This window comes from Phyllobates terribilis, unplaced genomic scaffold (assembly GCF_046119375.1).
Source record: "Phyllobates terribilis strain yellow unplaced genomic scaffold, ASM4611937v1 Scaffold_8__6_contigs__length_399053987, whole genome shotgun sequence".
Lineage (NCBI taxonomy): Eukaryota > Metazoa > Chordata > Amphibia > Anura > Dendrobatidae > Phyllobates > Phyllobates terribilis.
Genome location: NW_027362768.1, coordinates 345414945 through 345432038, shown reverse-complemented (window position 1 = coordinate 345432038; position 17094 = coordinate 345414945). Strand labels below are relative to the sequence as shown.

General features: G+C 45.2%; 8 non-coding genes and 1 pseudogene across 8 annotated transcripts; all 9 read right to left on the bottom strand.

Annotated features, from left to right (window-relative positions):
- Positions 1-1042: 1042 nt before the first annotated feature.
- On the bottom strand, positions 1043-1233 carry LOC141159639 (U2 spliceosomal RNA). The gene has a single exon (XR_012249642.1). It is a non-coding gene; the product is annotated as a U2 spliceosomal RNA (small nuclear RNA).
- Positions 1234-2354: 1121 nt separating this feature from the next.
- LOC141159547 (U2 spliceosomal RNA) lies at positions 2355-2545 on the bottom strand. Its single transcript, XR_012249551.1, has one exon. It is a non-coding gene; the product is annotated as a U2 spliceosomal RNA (small nuclear RNA).
- Positions 2546-3663: 1118 nt separating this feature from the next.
- On the bottom strand, positions 3664-3854 carry LOC141159578 (U2 spliceosomal RNA). Its single transcript, XR_012249582.1, has one exon. It is a non-coding gene; the product is annotated as a U2 spliceosomal RNA (small nuclear RNA).
- A 1113-nt stretch (positions 3855-4967) lies between these two features.
- Positions 4968-5158, bottom strand: LOC141159567 (U2 spliceosomal RNA). The gene has a single exon (XR_012249571.1). It is a non-coding gene; the product is annotated as a U2 spliceosomal RNA (small nuclear RNA).
- Positions 5159-6274: 1116 nt separating this feature from the next.
- Positions 6275-6465, bottom strand: LOC141159556 (U2 spliceosomal RNA). The gene has a single exon (XR_012249560.1). It is a non-coding gene; the product is annotated as a U2 spliceosomal RNA (small nuclear RNA).
- A 1116-nt stretch (positions 6466-7581) lies between these two features.
- On the bottom strand, positions 7582-7772 carry LOC141159662 (U2 spliceosomal RNA). Its single transcript, XR_012249665.1, has one exon. It is a non-coding gene; the product is annotated as a U2 spliceosomal RNA (small nuclear RNA).
- Positions 7773-13789: 6017 nt separating this feature from the next.
- On the bottom strand, positions 13790-13980 carry LOC141159544 (U2 spliceosomal RNA). The gene has a single exon (XR_012249548.1). It is a non-coding gene; the product is annotated as a U2 spliceosomal RNA (small nuclear RNA).
- A 1117-nt stretch (positions 13981-15097) lies between these two features.
- LOC141159532 (U2 spliceosomal RNA) lies at positions 15098-15288 on the bottom strand. Its single transcript, XR_012249537.1, has one exon. It is a non-coding gene; the product is annotated as a U2 spliceosomal RNA (small nuclear RNA).
- Positions 15289-16409: 1121 nt separating this feature from the next.
- LOC141160100 (U2 spliceosomal RNA) lies at positions 16410-16590 on the bottom strand (annotated as a pseudogene).
- Positions 16591-17094: the final 504 nt, after the last annotated feature.

The window sequence follows — 17094 nt, the reverse complement described above, 5'->3', positions numbered from 1 at the left end:
GCACCGTCTCTGAGTGGTTCCTGCTACCCCCATCATCCACGTCGGCTGCCCTGAGGCCATACCCCTCCCGTTGGGGGTTATACCATCCACGCTGCACCATCCTTCCACCGGCCTCAGCGGTCTGCCCTGCAGCGGCAGCTCCATAGCTGCATTCAACGGGTGGCGTAGTCATCAACCATCTACTGCTAGTACTCTGCCACTTAGTTTGACACCCTGGGCACGGACCGGGTCGCCGCCACTCGGAGACTACAACCCCCGTCCGATCCGGCTCCGGGTATCCCCTGAAACACGGCCCAGGGGGCGCGTCACAGGTATATAAAGGCTCAGAGCCTATTATGACACGCGCAGCCAGCGTTCCATTGCCACATTCCGTCTACTGCAGGCGGGATACCTGGATGGCTGAATGTCACTGAGAAGCTCACAGAGACCGCCATAAGCAACAGTTTAAAAGAATGCCACAGACTAATCAACCAAACTTTTTGGGTTGGTTTCTCTTTTATAGTCTGCAGGCATTAAATGAAAGAAGTCAGTGTTCCAGCAGAGGGAGACAACGTTTCAGAAAAGGCATTGTAGCAAACCAAAAAAGAAATTTTAAGCGCAGCAGAGTAACCAGCTCACATACCTGTTAGCTCAGGTGAGTTTAAAAGGCTGCTGTTGATAACAAGGGCATTTGCTAAATAGATGGTGTGTGTGCAACAATATACTGAAAGGTCAATTATATTGTGCAGCTTATCTCACCACCTGTAGTTATTTAGGTGAAAGCTCCAAAATGCTTGCCTAATATGTCTGTTTATCCAAAAGGAAGTATAGAGGGAGAGCTAGATAGATAGCATTGCATTACATTACATGGCAATGCAATGCACAGTTGCTGAAGTTGAACCAAAATGAGCTTGTCATCTGGCTTCTGCAACTTTTAACATGAAAAATCCAATGAGGAGAAGAAAAGCAAAGCCAAAGAGTCCATCCCAAAATCCGACAAACAAGCCAAATGAACAAAAAGCATTGAATTCAATTCTTTCTGATTTTAGAAACTGCATTAAAGAAGGGGTGCACCGGTCCTGGAGATACTGCAATACCAGATCAATGCGTGGAGTGGACAGAGCAAGCTCTTTTTCCATCTCCCTGTTCTAAAAATCCATTTAATATATGGTCCCCAGATAGGGGACGTATCAGATATTAAACTGATAAGAACAGATACTACACTTGATCTTAGCCAAAAGGCCGAGAAGCGATAACCAGAATTGGTTTCCGACTACGGTGCCACCCAAGGATTCTGAAAAGTCCATTTGTGGAGATGGCCACCTGGACTCCCGTTAAGAAGACATGCTGTCAACCTCTAGATCCCTCACATGCCTGCACTTTTCGGCTTGCTGCTGCTGCAATCCACGTGTTTTAGATCTGCATAACTCCACCTCTTTTAGCACAGTACCCTCAACCCCCGGCTGTTCCCACCCGCCTCAACACCGTTGAAAGGGAGGAGAACCAATTAAGGCGGGGGGGGGGGGGGGGTGGAACGAGCAGCTGTCTACCCTTAGCAGGAGGGTTGCTGATTAATTACCTCTCCTGCTGCTGCTGCTGCTGGCTGTCCAGCAGCAGACTGAAGGTGGCTGCTGCTGTGCGCAGGTATATAAAGGCTCAGAGCCTATTATGACACGCGCAGCCAGCGTTCCATTGCCACATTCCGTCTACTGCAGGCGGGATACCTGGATGGCTGAATGTCACTGAGAAGCTCACAGAGACCGCCATAAGCAACAGTTTAAAAGAATGCCACAGACTAATCAACCAAACTTTTTGGGTTGGTTTCTCTTTTATAGTCTGCAGGCATTAAATGAAAGAAGTCAGTGTTCCAGCAGAGGGAGACAACGTTTCAGAAAAGGCATTGTAGCAAACCAAAAAAGAAATTTTAAGCGCAGCAGAGTAACCAGCTCACATACCTGTTAGCTCAGGTGAGTTTAAAAGGCTGCTGTTGATAACAAGGGCATTTGCTAAATAGATGGTGTGTGTGCAACAATATACTGAAAGGTCAATTATATTGTGCAGCTTATCTCACCACCTGTAGTTATTTAGGTGAAAGCTCCAAAATGCTTGCCTAATATGTCTGTTTATCCAAAAGGAAGTATAGAGGGAGAGCTAGATAGATAGCATTGCATTACATTACATGGCAATGCAATGCACAGTTGCTGAAGTTGAACCAAAATGAGCTTGTCATCTGGCTTCTGCAACTTTTAACATGAAAAATCCAATGAGGAGAAGAAAAGCAAAGCCAAAGAGTCCATCCCAAAATCCGACAAACAAGCCAAATGAACAAAAAGCATTGAATTCAATTCTTTCTGATTTTAGAAACTGCATTAAAGAAGGGGTGCACCGGTCCTGGAGATACTGCAATACCAGGTCAATGCGTGGAGTGGACAGAGCAAGCTCTTTTTCCATCTCCCTGTTCTAAAAATCCATTTAATATAGGGTCCCCAGATAGGGGACGTATCAGATATTAAACTGATAAGAACAGATACTACACTTGATCTTAGCCAAAAGGCCGAGAAGCGATAACCAGAATTGGTTTCCGACTACGGTGCCACCCAAGGATTCTGAAAAGTCCATTTGTGGAGATGGCCACCTGGACTCCCGTTAAGAAGACATGCTGTCAACCTCTAGATCCCTCACATGCCTGCACTTTTCGGCTTGCTGCTGCTGCAATCCACGCGTTTTAGATCTGCATAACTCCACCTCTTTTAGCACAGTACCCTCAACCCCCGGCTGTTCCCACCCGCCTCAACACCGTTGGAAGGGAGGAGAACCAATTAAGGCGGGGGGGGGGGGGTGGAACGAGCAGCTGTCTACCCTTAGCAGGAGGGTTGCTGATTAATTACCTCTCCTGCTGCTGCTGCTGCTGGCTGTCCAGCAGCAGACTGAAGGTGGCTGCTGCTGTGCGCAGGTATATAAAGGCTCAGAGCCTATTATGACACGCGCAGCCAGCGTTCCATTGCCACATTCCGTCTACTGCAGGCGGGATACCTGGATGGCTGAATGTCACTGAGAAGCTCACAGAGACCGCCATAAGCAACAGTTTAAAAGAATGCCACAGACTAATCAACCAAACTTTTTGGGTTGGTTTCTCTTTTATAGTCTGCAGGCATTAAATGAAAGAAGTCAGTGTTCCAGCAGAGGGAGACAACGTTTCAGAAAAGGCATTGTAGCAAACCAAAAAAGAAATTTTAAGCGCAGCAGAGTAACCAGCTCACATACCTGTTAGCTCAGGTGAGTTTAAAAGGCTGCTGTTGATAACAAGGGCATTTGCTAAATAGATGGTGTGTGTGCAACAATATACTGAAAGGTCAATTATATTGTGCAGCTTATCTCACCACCTGTAGTTATTTAGGTGAAAGCTCCAAAATGCTTGCCTAATATGTCTGTTTATCCAAAAGGAAGTATAGAGGGAGAGCTAGATAGATAGCATTGCATTACATTACATGGCAATGCAATGCACAGTTGCTGAAGTTGAACCAAAATGAGCTTGTCATCTGGCTTCTGCAACTTTTAACATGAAAAATCCAATGAGGAGAAGAAAAGCAAAGCCAAAGAGTCCATCCCAAAATCCGACAAACAAGCCAAATGAACAAAAAGCATTGAATTCAATTCTTTCTGATTTTAGAAACTGCATTAAAGAAGGGGTGCACCGGTCCTGGAGATACTGCAATACCAGGTCAATGCGTGGAGTGGACAGAGCAAGCTCTTTTTCCATCTCCCTGTTCTAAAAATCCATTTAATATATGGTCCCCAGATAGGGGACGTATCAGATATTAAACTGATAAGAACAGATACTACACTTGATCTTAGCCAAAAGGCCGAGAAGCGATAACCAGAATTGGTTTCCGACTACGGTGCCACCCAAGGATTCTGAAAAGTCCATTTGTGGAGATGGCCACCTGGACTCCCGTTAAGAAGACATGCTGTCAACCTCTAGATCACTCACATGCCTGCACTTTTCGGCTTGCTGCTGCTGCAATCCACGCGTTTTAGATCTGCATAACTCCACCTCTTTTAGCACAGTACCCTCAACCCCCGGCTGTTCCCACCCGCCTCAACACCGTTGGAAGGGAGGAGAACCAATTAAGGCGGGGGGGGGGGGGGTGGAACGAGCAGCTGTCTACCCTTAGCAGGAGGGTTGCTGATTAATTACCTCTCCTGCTGCTGCTGGCTGTCCAGCAGCAGACTGAAGGTGGCTGCTGCTGTGCGCAGGTATATAAAGGCTCAGAGCCTATTATGACACGCGCAGCCAGCGTTCCATTGCCACATTCCGTCTACTGCAGGCGGGATACCTGGATGGCTGAATGTCACTGAGAAGCTCACAGAGACCGCCATAAGCAACAGTTTAAAAGAATGCCACAGACTAATCAACCAAACTTTTTGGGTTGGTTTCTCTTTTATAGTCTGCAGGCATTAAATGAAAGAAGTCAGTGTTCCAGCAGAGGGAGACAACGTTTCAGAAAAGGCATTGTAGCAAACCAAAAAAGAAATTTTAAGCGCAGCAGAGTAACCAGCTCACATACCTGTTAGCTCAGGTGAGTTTAAAAGGCTGCTGTTGATAACAAGGGCATTTGCTAAATAGATGGTGTGTGTGCAACAATATACTGAAAGGTCAATTATATTGTGCAGCTTATCTCACCACATGTAGTTATTTAGGTGAAAGCTCCAAAATGCTTGCCTAATATGTCTGTTTATCCAAAAGGAAGTATAGAGGGAGAGCTAGATAGATAGCATTGCATTACATTACATGGCAATGCAATGCACAGTTGCTGAAGTTGAACCAAAATGAGCTTGTCATCTGGCTTCTGCAACTTTTAACATGAAAAATCCAATGAGGAGAAGAAAAGCAAAGCCAAAGAGTCCATCCCAAAATCCGACAAACAAGCCAAATGAACAAAAAGCATTGAATTCAATTCTTTCTGATTTTAGAAACTGCATTAAAGAAGGGGTGCACCGGTCCTGGAGATACTGCAATACCAGGTCAATGCGTGGAGTGGACAGAGCAAGCTCTTTTTCCATCTCCCTGTTCTAAAAATCCATTTAATATATGGTCCCCAGATAGGGGACGTATCAGATATTAAACTGATAAGAACAGATACTACACTTGATCTTAGCCAAAAGGCCGAGAAGCGATAACCAGAATTGGTTTCCGACTACGGTGCCACCCAAGGATTCTGAAAAGTCCATTTGTGGAGATGGCCACCTGGACTCCCGTTAAGAAGACATGCTGTCAACCTCTAGATCCCTCACATGCCTGCACTTTTCGGCTTGCTGCTGCTGCAATCCACGCGTTTTAGATCTGCATAACTCCACCTCTTTTAGCACAGTACCCTCAACCCCCGGCTGTTCCCACCCACCTCAACACCGTTGGAAGGGAGGAGAACCAATTAAGGCGGGGGGGGGGGTGGAACGAGCAGCTGTCTACCCTTAGCAGGAGGGTTGCTGATTAATTACCTCTCCTGCTGCTGCTGCTGCTGGCTGTCCAGCAGCAGACTGAAGGTGGCTGCTGCTGTGCGCAGGTATATAAAGGCTCAGAGCCTATTATGACACGCGCAGCCAGCGTTCCATTGCCACATTCCGTCTACTGCAGGCGGGATACCTGGATGGCTGAATGTCACTGAGAAGCTCACAGAGACCGCCATAAGCAACAGTTTAAAAGAATGCCACAGACTAATCAACCAAACTTTTTGGGTTGGTTTCTCTTTTATAGTCTGCAGGCATTAAATGAAAGAAGTCAGTGTTCCAGCAGAGGGAGACAACGTTTCAGAAAAGGCATTGTAGCAAACCAAAAAAGAAATTTTAAGCGCAGCAGAGTAACCAGCTCACATACCTGTTAGCTCAGGTGAGTTTAAAAGGCTGCTGTTGATAACAAGGGCATTTGCTAAATAGATGGTGTGTGTGCAACAATATACTGAAAGGTCAATTATATTGTGCAGCTTATCTCACCACCTGTAGTTATTTAGGTGAAAGCTCCAAAATGCTTGCCTAATATGTCTGTTTATCCAAAAGGAAGTATAGAGGGAGAGCTAGATAGATAGCATTGCATTACATTACATGGCAATGCAATGCACAGTTGCTGAAGTTGAACCAAAATGAGCTTGTCATCTGGCTTCTGCAACTTTTAACATGAAAAATCCAATGAGGAGAAGAAAAGCAAAGCCAAAGAGTCCATCCCAAAATCCGACAAACAAGCCAAATGAACAAAAAGCATTGAATTCAATTCTTTCTGATTTTAGAAACTGCATTAAAGAAGGGGTGCACCGGTCCTGGAGATACTGCAATACCAGGTCAATGCGTGGAGTGGACAGAGCAAGCTCTTTTTCCATCTCCCTGTTCTAAAAATCCATTTAATATATGGTCCCCAGATAGGGGACGTATCAGATATTAAACTGATAAGAACAGATACTACACTTGATCTTAGCCAAAAGGCCGAGAAGCGATAACCAGAATTGGTTTCCGACTACGGTGCCACCCAAGGATTCTGAAAAGTCCATTTGTGGAGATGGCCACCTGGACTCCCGTTAAGAAGACATGCTGTCAACCTCTAGATCCCTCACATGCCTGCACTTTTCGGCTTGCTGCTGCTGCAATCCACGCGTTTTAGATCTGCATAACTCCACCTCTTTTAGCACAGTACCCTCAACCCCCGGCTGTTCCCACCCACCTCAACACCGTTGGAAGGGAGGAGAACCAATTAAGGCGGGGGGGGGGGTGGAACGAGCAGCTGTCTACCCTTAGCAGGAGGGTTGCTGATTAATTACCTCTCCTGCTGCTGCTGCTGCTGGCTGTCCAGCAGCAGACTGAAGGTGGCTGCTGCTGTGCGCAGGTATATAAAGGCTCAGAGCCTATTATGACACGCGCAGCCAGCGTTCCATTGCCACATTCCGTCTACTGCAGGCGGGATACCTGGATGGCTGAATGTCACTGAGAAGCTCACAGAGACCGCCATAAGCAACAGTTTAAAAGAATGCCACAGACTAATCAACCAAACTTTTTGGGTTGGTTTCTCTTTTATAGTCTGCAGGCATTAAATGAAAGAAGTCAGTGTTCCAGCAGAGGGAGACAACGTTTCAGAAAAGGCATTGTAGCAAACCAAAAAAGAAATTTTAAGCGCAGCAGAGTAACCAGCTCACATACCTGTTAGCTCAGGTGAGTTTAAAAGGCTGCTGTTGATAACAAGGGCATTTGCTAAATAGATGGTGTGTGTGCAACAATATACTGAAAGGTCAATTATATTGTGCAGCTTATCTCACCACCTGTAGTTATTTAGGTGAAAGCTCCAAAATGCTTGCCTAATATGTCTGTTTATCCAAAAGGAAGTATAGAGGGAGAGCTAGATAGATAGCATTGCATTACATTACATGGCAATGCAATGCACAGTTGCTGAAGTTGAACCAAAATGAGCTTGTCATCTGGCTTCTGCAACTTTTAACATGAAAAATCCAATGAGGAGAAGAAAAGCAAAGCCAAAGAGTCCATCCCAAAATCCGACAAACAAGCCAAATGAACAAAAAGCATTGAATTCAATTCTTTCTGATTTTAGAAACTGCATTAAAGAAGGGGTGCACCGGTCCTGGAGATACTGCAATACCAGGTCAATGCGTGGAGTGGGCAGAGCAAGCTCTTTTTCCATCTCCCTGTTCTAAAAATCCATTTAATATATGGTCCCCAGATAGGGGACGTATCAGATATTAAACTGATAAGAACAGATACTACACTTGATCTTAGCCAAAAGGCCGAGAAGCGATAACCAGAATTGGTTTCCGACTACGGTGCCACCCAAGGATTCTGAAAAGTCCATTTGTGGAGATGGCCACCTGGACTCCCGTTAAGAAGACATGCTGTCAACCTCTAGATCCCTCACATGCCTGCACTTTTCGGCTTGCTGCTGCTGCAATCCACGCGTTTTAGATCTGCATAACTCCACCTCTTTTAGCACAGTACCCTCAACCCCCGGCTGTTCCCACCCGCCTCAACACCGTTGGAAGGGAGGAGAACCAATTAAGGCGGGGGGGGGGGTGGAACGAGCAGCTGTCTACCCTTAGCAGGAGGGTTGCTGATTAATTACCTCTCCTGCTGCTGCTGCTGCTGGCTGTCCAGCAGCAGACTGAAGGTGGCTGCTGCTGTGCGCAGGTATATAAAGGCTCAGAGCCTATTATGACACGCGCAGCCAGCGTTCCATTGCCACATTCCGTCTACTGCAGGCGGGATACCTGGATGGCTGAATGTCACTGAGAAGCTCACAGAGACCGCCATAAGCAACAGTTTAAAAGAATGCCACAGACTAATCAACCAAACTTTTTGGGTTGGTTTCTCTTTTATAGTCTGCAGGCATTAAATGAAAGAAGTCAGTGTTCCAGCAGAGGGAGACAACGTTTCAGAAAAGGCATTGTAGCAAACCAAAAAAGAAATTTTAAGCGCAGCAGAGTAACCAGCTCACATACCTGTTAGCTCAGGTGAGTTTAAAAGGCTGCTGTTGATAACAAGGGCATTTGCTAAATAGATGGTGTGTGTGCAACAATATACTGAAAGGTCAATTATATTGTGCAGCTTATCTCACCACCTGTAGTTATTTAGGTGAAAGCTCCAAAATGCTTGCCTAATATGTCTGTTTATCCAAAAGGAAGTATAGAGGGAGAGCTAGATAGATAGCATTGCATTACATTACATGGCAATGCAATGCACAGTTGCTGAAGTTGAACCAAAATGAGCTTGTCATCTGGCTTCTGCAACTTTTAACATGAAAAATCCAATGAGGAGAAGAAAAGCAAAGCCAAAGAGTCCATCCCAAAATCCGACAAACAAGCCAAATGAACAAAAAGCATTGAATTCAATTCTTTCTGATTTTAGAAACTGCATTAACCCCTTAATAACATCTGACGTACTAATACGCGTCTGTGCCCTGGGACTTAAGAGCCAGACCCGTATTAGTACGTCATGGCGATCGCGCGCGCACACAGGCTGTGCGGGCGCGATCGCCGCCGGGTGTCAGCTGATTGTCACAGCTGACACCCGGTACTATGTGCAGGGAGCGGTCCTGCACCGCTCCCAGCACATTAACCCCCGCGATGCTGCGATCGAAGTCGATCGAAGTCGATCGCGGCATTGCGGGGGCAAGGGGAGGTGATCGCCGATACTCACCTCCTCTTCCGGCTTCCAGCGCAGTCTGCAAAGGCTTCCCGGGTGTTGCCATGACGACCCGATGTTGTCATGACAACATCCGGGTCACCAGAGAGCAGGAAGATTGCTTGGACATGCGCAGTGCATCTCCAAGCAATCTTCACACTGTGCACTTCTGACAGCCTTCATGGCATAGGGATGGTGCTCCATTCCTGTGCCATGCAGGCGATCAGAAAAAAAAAAGTGAAAGTCCCAGAGTAGGACAAAGTAATAAAGTGTATAAACTGTCTGAAAGTGGAAAAAAAAAAAAAAAAAAGTGCAAAAATATTATAAAAAAATAAAAAAAATAATACACCAAAAATAAAAATATAATGTACCATCAATAAATATTATTATAAAAAAAATAAAAAAAAAACAATAAAAGTACACATATTTGGTATCGCCGCGTCCGGAACAACCTGACCTATAAAACGGTCCCACTAGTTAACCCCTTCAGTGAACACGGTAAAAAAAAAAAAAAAAAAACGAAGCAAAAAACAATGCTTTATCACCATACCGCCAAACAAAAAGTGGAATAACACGCGATCAAAAAGGCGCATATAAATAAAAATGATAACGTTGAAAACGTCATCTCGTCCCACAAAAAACAAGCTGCCATACAGCTCCATCAGCCAAAAAATAAAAAAGTTATAGCTCTCAGAATAAAGCGATACTAAAAAATATTTTTTTCTATAAAATAGCTTTTATTGTGTATAAGCGCCAAAACATAGAAAAATGATACAAATGTGGTACCGCTGTAAACGTACTGACCCGAAGAGTAAAGCTGCCTTATCAATTTTACCACACGCGGAACAGAATAAAAAAAAAAAAAAAAAACAATTCCTGAATTGTTGGTTTTTGTTTATTCTGCCTCCCAAAAATCGGAATAGAAAGCGATCAAAAAATGTCACGTGCCTGAAAATGGCACCAATAACAACGTCAAGTCATCCCGCAAAAAACGAGCCGTCACATGACTGTCTGCCAAAATCTGGAAAAATTATCGCTCTCAAAATATGGCGATGCAAAAACTAGATTTTATAAAAAATGCGTCTTTTAGTGTGTGACAGCTGTCAGTCATAAAAACCCCATATGATTCTGGCATTGCTGTAATCGCACCGACCCGAAGAATAAAGTCGTCTAATCACTTATACCGCACAAGGAACGGCGTCAAAAATAAACTCTTGGGTTAGGATTGGGCTAGGGTTAGGGCTGGGTTTGGGGCTAGGGTTGTGCTGGGGCTAGGGTTGTGCTGGGGCTAGGGTTGTGCTGGGGCTAGGGTTGTGCTGGGGCTAGGGTTGTGCTGGGGCTAGGGTTGTGCTAGGGTTAGGGCTGGGGTTGGGATTTTTTTCAAAAGTAAGAAAAAAAGATAACGATATGGCGACTAGTGTTGAGAGCAAGTGCTTGCTACTTGAGTTTGCATCGGGTGCTCTGGTATGCATTGAGTATCGTGGGTATTTGAGTGACATGCTCGAGTCTCTGCCCCATATGCTTCGCGGCCAAAAAACTTTACGGGGATTGCCTGCCATGCACGAGCGATCCCCGCATGTTTTTTTTTGGGTGTCTAATAACCGTGAAACATGCGGAGCAGGGACTCGAGCATGTCACTCGAGCACACGCTGTACATGGTGCATACCTGAGTACCCGATGCAAACTCAAGTAGCGAGCACTTGCGCTCAAGAATAATGACAACTTATTCAATATGATGACCTAATGTAAACAAATAATGTGCCGTACCTCTGGGTTCAAAATGTTCACTATACACCTTAATAAAATCCTTGAGGGGTATAGTTTCCAAAATGGGGACACTTGTGGGGGAGCTCCACTGTTTAGGCACATCACGGGCTCTCCAAACGCGACATGGTGTCCGCTAACAAATTGAATGGAAAATCGGCTCAAATTGTTAGCGGACACCACATTGCGTTTGGAGAGCCCCTCTGTGCCCAAACTTTGGAGCTCCCCCACAATTGACCCCATTTTGGAAACTAGACCCCCCAAGGCACCTTTCTAGATGCATAGTGAGCACTTGGAACCCCCAGGTGCTTCACAAATTGATTTGTAAAAATGAAAAAGTGAAAAAAAACAACACTTTTTCATTTTTATGAATCAATTTGTGAAGCACCTGGGGTTCCAAGTGCTCACTATGAATCTAGATAGGTGCCTTGGGGGGTCTAGTTTCCAAAATGGGGTCACTTGTGGGGGAGCTCCAATGTTTGGGCACACAGGGACTCTCCAAATGCAACATGATATCCGCTAACAAATTGTCGGCTCAAATTGTTAGCGGATATCATGTTGCATTTGGAGAGTCCCTGTGTGCCCAAACATTGGAGCTCCCCCACAAGTGACCCCATTTTGGAAACTAGACCCCCCAAGGCACCTATCTAGATGCATAGTGAGCACTTGGAACCCCAGGTGCTTCACAAATTGATTCATAAAAATGAAAAAGTGTTTTTTTTTTTCACTTTTTCATTATTACGAATCAATTTGTGAAGCACCTGGGGGTTCCAAGTGCTCACTATGCATCTAGAAAGGTGCCTTGGGGGGTCTAGTTTCCAAAATGGGGTCACTTGTGGGGGAGCTCCAAAGTTTGGGCACAGAGGGGCTCTCCAAACGCAATGTGGCGTCCGCTAACAATTTGAGCCGATTTTCCATTCAATTTGTTAGCGGATACCATGTTGCATTTAGAGAGTCCCTGTGTGCCCAAACATTGGAGCTCCCCCACAAGTGACCCCATTTTGGAAACTAGACCACCCAAGGCGCCTATCAAGATGCATAGTGAGCACTTGGAACCCTCAGGTGCTTCACAAATTGATTCATACAAATGAAAAAGTGCTTTTTTTTTTCACTTTTTCATTGTTACGAATCAATTTGTGAAGCACCTGGGGGTTCCAAGTGCTCACTATGCATCTAGATAGGTGCCTTGGGGGGTCTAGTTTCCAAAATGGGGTCACTTGTGGGGGAGCTCCAATGTTTGGGCACACAGGGACTCTCTAAATGCAACATGGTGTCCTCTAACAAATTTAACGGAAAATCGGCTCAAATTGTTAGCGACACCATGTTGCGTTTGGAGAGCCGCTGTGTGCCCAAACATTGGAGCTCCCCCACAAGTGACCCCATTTTGGAAACTAGACCCCCCAAGGCACCTATCTAGATGCATTGTGAGCACTTGGAACCCTCAGGTGCTTCACAAATTGATTCATACAAATGAAAAAGTGTTTTTTTTCACTTTTTCATTGTTACGAATCAATTTGTGAAGCACCTGGGGGTTCCAAGTGCTCACTATGCATCTAGATAGGTGCCTTGGGGGGTCTAGTTTCCAAAATGGGGTCACTTGTGGGGGAGCTCCAATGTTTGGGCACACAGGGACTCTCTAAATGCAACATGGTGTCCTCTAACAAATTTAACGGAAAATCGGCTCAAATTGTTAGCGACACCATGTTGCGTTTGGAGAGCCGCTGTGTGCCCAAACATTGGAGCTCCCCCACAAGTGACCCGATTTTGGAAACTAGACCCCCCAAGGCACCTATCTAGATGCATTGTGAGCACTTGGAACCCTCAGGTGCTTCACAAATTGATTCATAAAAATGAAAAAGTGTTTTTTTTTTTCACTTTTTCATTGTTATGAATCAATTTGTGAAGCACCTGGGGGTTCCAAGTGCTCACTATGCATCTAGAAAGGTGCCTTGGGGGGTCTAGTTTCCAAAATGGGGTCACTTGTGGGGGAGCTCCAAAGTTTGGGCACACATGGGCTCTCCAAACACAACATGGCGTCCGCTAATTATTCAAGCAAATTTTACAATCAAAAAGTCAAATGGCGCTCCTTCCCTTCCGAGCCCTGCCGTGCGCCCAAACAGTGTTTTTTCCCCAAATATTGCGTATCTGCGTGCCCAGGGGAAATTGCACAACAAATTTTGGGGTCCATTTTTTCTTGTTACCCCTGTGAAAATAAAAAAAATTGGGTCTAAATTAACATTTTTGTGAAAAAAGTTAAATGTTCATTTTTTTCTTCCACATTCAAAAAATTCCTGTGAAGCACCTGAAGGGTTAATAAAGTTCTTGAATGTGGTTTTGAGCACCTTGAGGGGTGCAGTTTTTAGAATGGTGTCACTTTTGGGTATTTTCTGTCATAAAGACCTCTCAAAGTGACTTCAAATGTGATGTGGTCCCTAAAAAAATGGTTTTGTAAATTTTGTTGGAAAAATGAGAAATCGCTGGTCAACTTTTAACCCTTATAGCTCCCTAACAAAAAAAAATTTTGGTTCCAAAATTGTGCTGATGTAAAGTAGACATGTGGGAAATGTTATTTATTAACTCTTTTGTGTGACATATCGCTCTGATTTCAGGGCTTAAAAATTCAAATTTTGAAAATTGCAAAATTTTCAAAATTTTCGCCAAATTTCTGTTTTTTTCACAAATAAACGCAAGTGATATCGAAGAAATTTTTCCACAATCATGAAGTACAATATGTCACGAAAAAACAGTCTCAGAATCAGGGGGATCGGTTGAAGCGTTCCAGAGTAAGTACCTCATAAAGTGACAGTGGTCAGAATTGTAAAAATTGGCCCGGTCATTAACGTGCAAACCACCCGCGGGGCTTAAGGGGTTAAAGAAGGGGTGCACCGGTCCTGGAGATACTGCAATACCAGGTCAATGCGTGGAGTGGACAGAGCAAGCTCTTTTTCCATCTCCCTGTTCTAAAAATCCATTTAATATATGGTCCCCAGATAGGGGACGTATCAGATATTAAACTGATAAGAACAGATACTACACTTGATCTTAGCCAAAAGGCCGAGAAGCGATAACCAGAATTGGTTTCCGACTACGGTGCCACCCAAGGATTCTGAAAAGTCCATTTGTGGAGATGGCCACCTGGACTCCCGTTAAGAAGACATGCTGTCAACCTCTAGATCCCTCACATGCCTGCACTTTTCGGCTTGCTGCTGCTGCAATCCACGCGTTTTAGATCTGCATAACTCCACCTCTTTTAGCACAGTACCCTCAACCCCCGGCTGTTCCCACCCGCCTCAACACCGTTGGAAGGGAGGAGAACCAATTAAGGCGGGGGGGGGGGGTGGAACGAGCAGCTGTTTACCCTTAGCAGGAGGGTTGCTGATTAATTACCTCTCCTGCTGCTGCTGCTGCTGGCTGTCCAGCAGCAGACTGAAGGTGGCTACTGCTGTGCGCAGGTATATAAAGGCTCAGAGCCTATTATGACACGCGCAGCCAGCGTTCCATTGCCACATTCCGTCTACTGCAGGCGGGATACCTGGATGGCTGAATGTCACTGAGAAGCTCACAGAGACCGCCATAAGCAGCAGTTTAAAAGAATGCCAAAGACTAATCAACCAAACTTTTTGGGTTGGTTTCTCTTTTATAGTCTGCAGGCATTAAATGAAAGAAGTCAGTGTTCCAGCAGAGGGAGACAACGTTTCAGAAAAGGCATTGTAGCAAACCAAAAAAGAAATTTTAAGCGCAGCAGAGTAACCAGCTCACATACCTGTTAGCTCAGGTGAGTTTAAAAGGCTGCTGTTGATAACAAGGGCATTTGCTAAATAGATGGTGTGTGTGCAACAATATACTGAAAGGTCAATTATATTGTGCAGCTTATCTCACCACCTGTAGTTATTTAGGTGAAAGCTCCAAAATGCTTGCCTAATATGTCTGTTTATCCAAAAGGAAGTATAGAGGGAGAGCTAGATAGATAGCATTGCATTACATTACATGGCAATGCAATGCACAGTTGCTGAAGTTGAACCAAAATGAGCTTGTCATCTGGCTTCTGCAACTTTTAACATGAAAAATCCAATGAGGAGAAGAAAAGCAAAGCCAAAGAGTCCATCCCAAAATCCGACAAACAAGCCAAATGAACAAAAAGCATTGAATTCAATTCTTTCTGATTTTAGAAACTGCATTAAAGAAGGGGTGCACCGGTCCTGGAGATACTGCAATACCAGGTCAATGCGTGGAGTGGACAGAGCAAGCTCTTTTTCCATCTCCCTGTTCTAAAAATCCATTTAATATATGGTCCCCAGATAGGGGACGTATCAGATATTAAACTGATAAGAACAGATACTACACTTGATCTTAGCCAAAAGGCCGAGAAGCGATAACCAGAATTGGTTTCCGACTACGGTGCCACCCAAGGATTCTGAAAAGTCCATTTGTGGAGATGGCCACCTGGACTCCCGTTAAGAAGACATGCTGTCAACCTCTAGATCCCTCACATGCCTGCACTTTTCGGCTTGCTGCTGCTGCAATCCACGCGTTTTAGATCTGCATAACTCCACCTCTTTTAGCACAGTACCCTCAACCCCCGGCTGTTCCCACCCGCCTCAACACCGTTGGAAGGGAGGAGAACCAATTAAGGCGGGGGGGGGGGGGGGGTGGAACGAGCAGCTGTCTACCCTTAGCAGGAGGGTTGCTGATTAATTACCTCTCCTGCTGCTGCTGCTGCTGGCTGTCCAGCAGCAGACTGAAGGTGGCTGCTGCTGTGCGCAGGTATATAAAGGCTCAGAGCCTATTATGACACGCGCAGCCAGCGTTCCATTGCCACATTCCGTCTACTGCAGGCGGGATACCTGGATGGCTGAATGTCACTGAGAAGCTCACAGAGACCGCCATAAGCAACAGTTTAAAAGAATGCCACAGACTAATCAACCAAACTTTTTGGGTTGGTTTCTCTTTTATAGTCTGCAGGCATTAAATGAAAGAAGTCAGTGTTCCAGCAGAGGGAGACAACGTTTCAGAAAAGGCATTGTAGCAAACCAAAAAAGAAATTTTAAGCGCAGCAGAGTAACCAGCTCACATACCTGTTAGCTCAGGTGAGTTTAAAAGGCTGCTGTTGATAACAAGGGCATTTGCTAAATAGATGGTGTGTGTGCAACAATATACTGAAAGGTCAATTAAATTGTGCAGCTTATCTCACCACCTGTAGTTATTTAGGTGAAAGCTCCAAAATGCTTGCCTAATATGTCTGTTTATCCAAAAGGAAGTATAGAGGGAGAGCTAGATAGATAGCATTGCATTACATTACATGGCAATGCAATGCACAGTTGCTGAAGTTGAACCAAAATGAGCTTGTCATCTGGCTTCTGCAACTTTTAACATGAAAAATCCAATGAGGAGAAGAAAAGCAAAGCCAAAGAGTCCATCCCAAAATCCGACAAACAAGCCAAATGAACAAAAAGCATTGAATTCAATTCTTTCTGATTTTAGAAACTGCATTAAAGAAGGGGTGCACCGGTCCTGGAGATACTGCAATACCAGGTCAATGCGTGGAGTGGACAGAGCAAGCTCTTTTTCCATCTCCCTGTTCTAAAAATCCATTTAATATATGGTCCCCAGATAGGGGACGTATCAGATATTAAACTGATAAGAACAGATTTTTGATTGAAGCTGCATCCAAGGCACTGAAAAATGTGACCAAAGTCACACCAAAACAGCGCACGAGGCGAGGATTCATGTGGACCCTTCCCGGAGGAGAGGGTCCCCAATAAACCATCCCCATCCCTCCGAGCCAGAAGGCCACAGCGAGGGTCAGGGATCTCCGATGCTCTCCCTAGCCGAAGCCGGAGAAGAGCCGTTTTCGTGCTCCCAGCTTCCATCTAGGCTGCCACCCTAGTGGAGCTGGAGCCTGTGTTGGTTTCTCAGCCCAAAGCTGACCGGACCTCCGACCGGGTTTATAAAAATTCCCCTTCCTAGCCCGGAGGCCAGGAATAGGGGGGGTTGCTCAGAAAGTATGATTGGCCAAGGTGCGGCGTGCTACGAAGCCAAGTCTTTCTGGGGTTCCCAGTCCCAGTAAGCTTGGACTCCCACCAGGGCGCCTACTCCTGGGGCACATTGCTCCAAAGCCCTCACACTTACCCAGCCTAGTGACTTCGATCCTGGAGGGCCATGTTTTCCATCAGATAACTC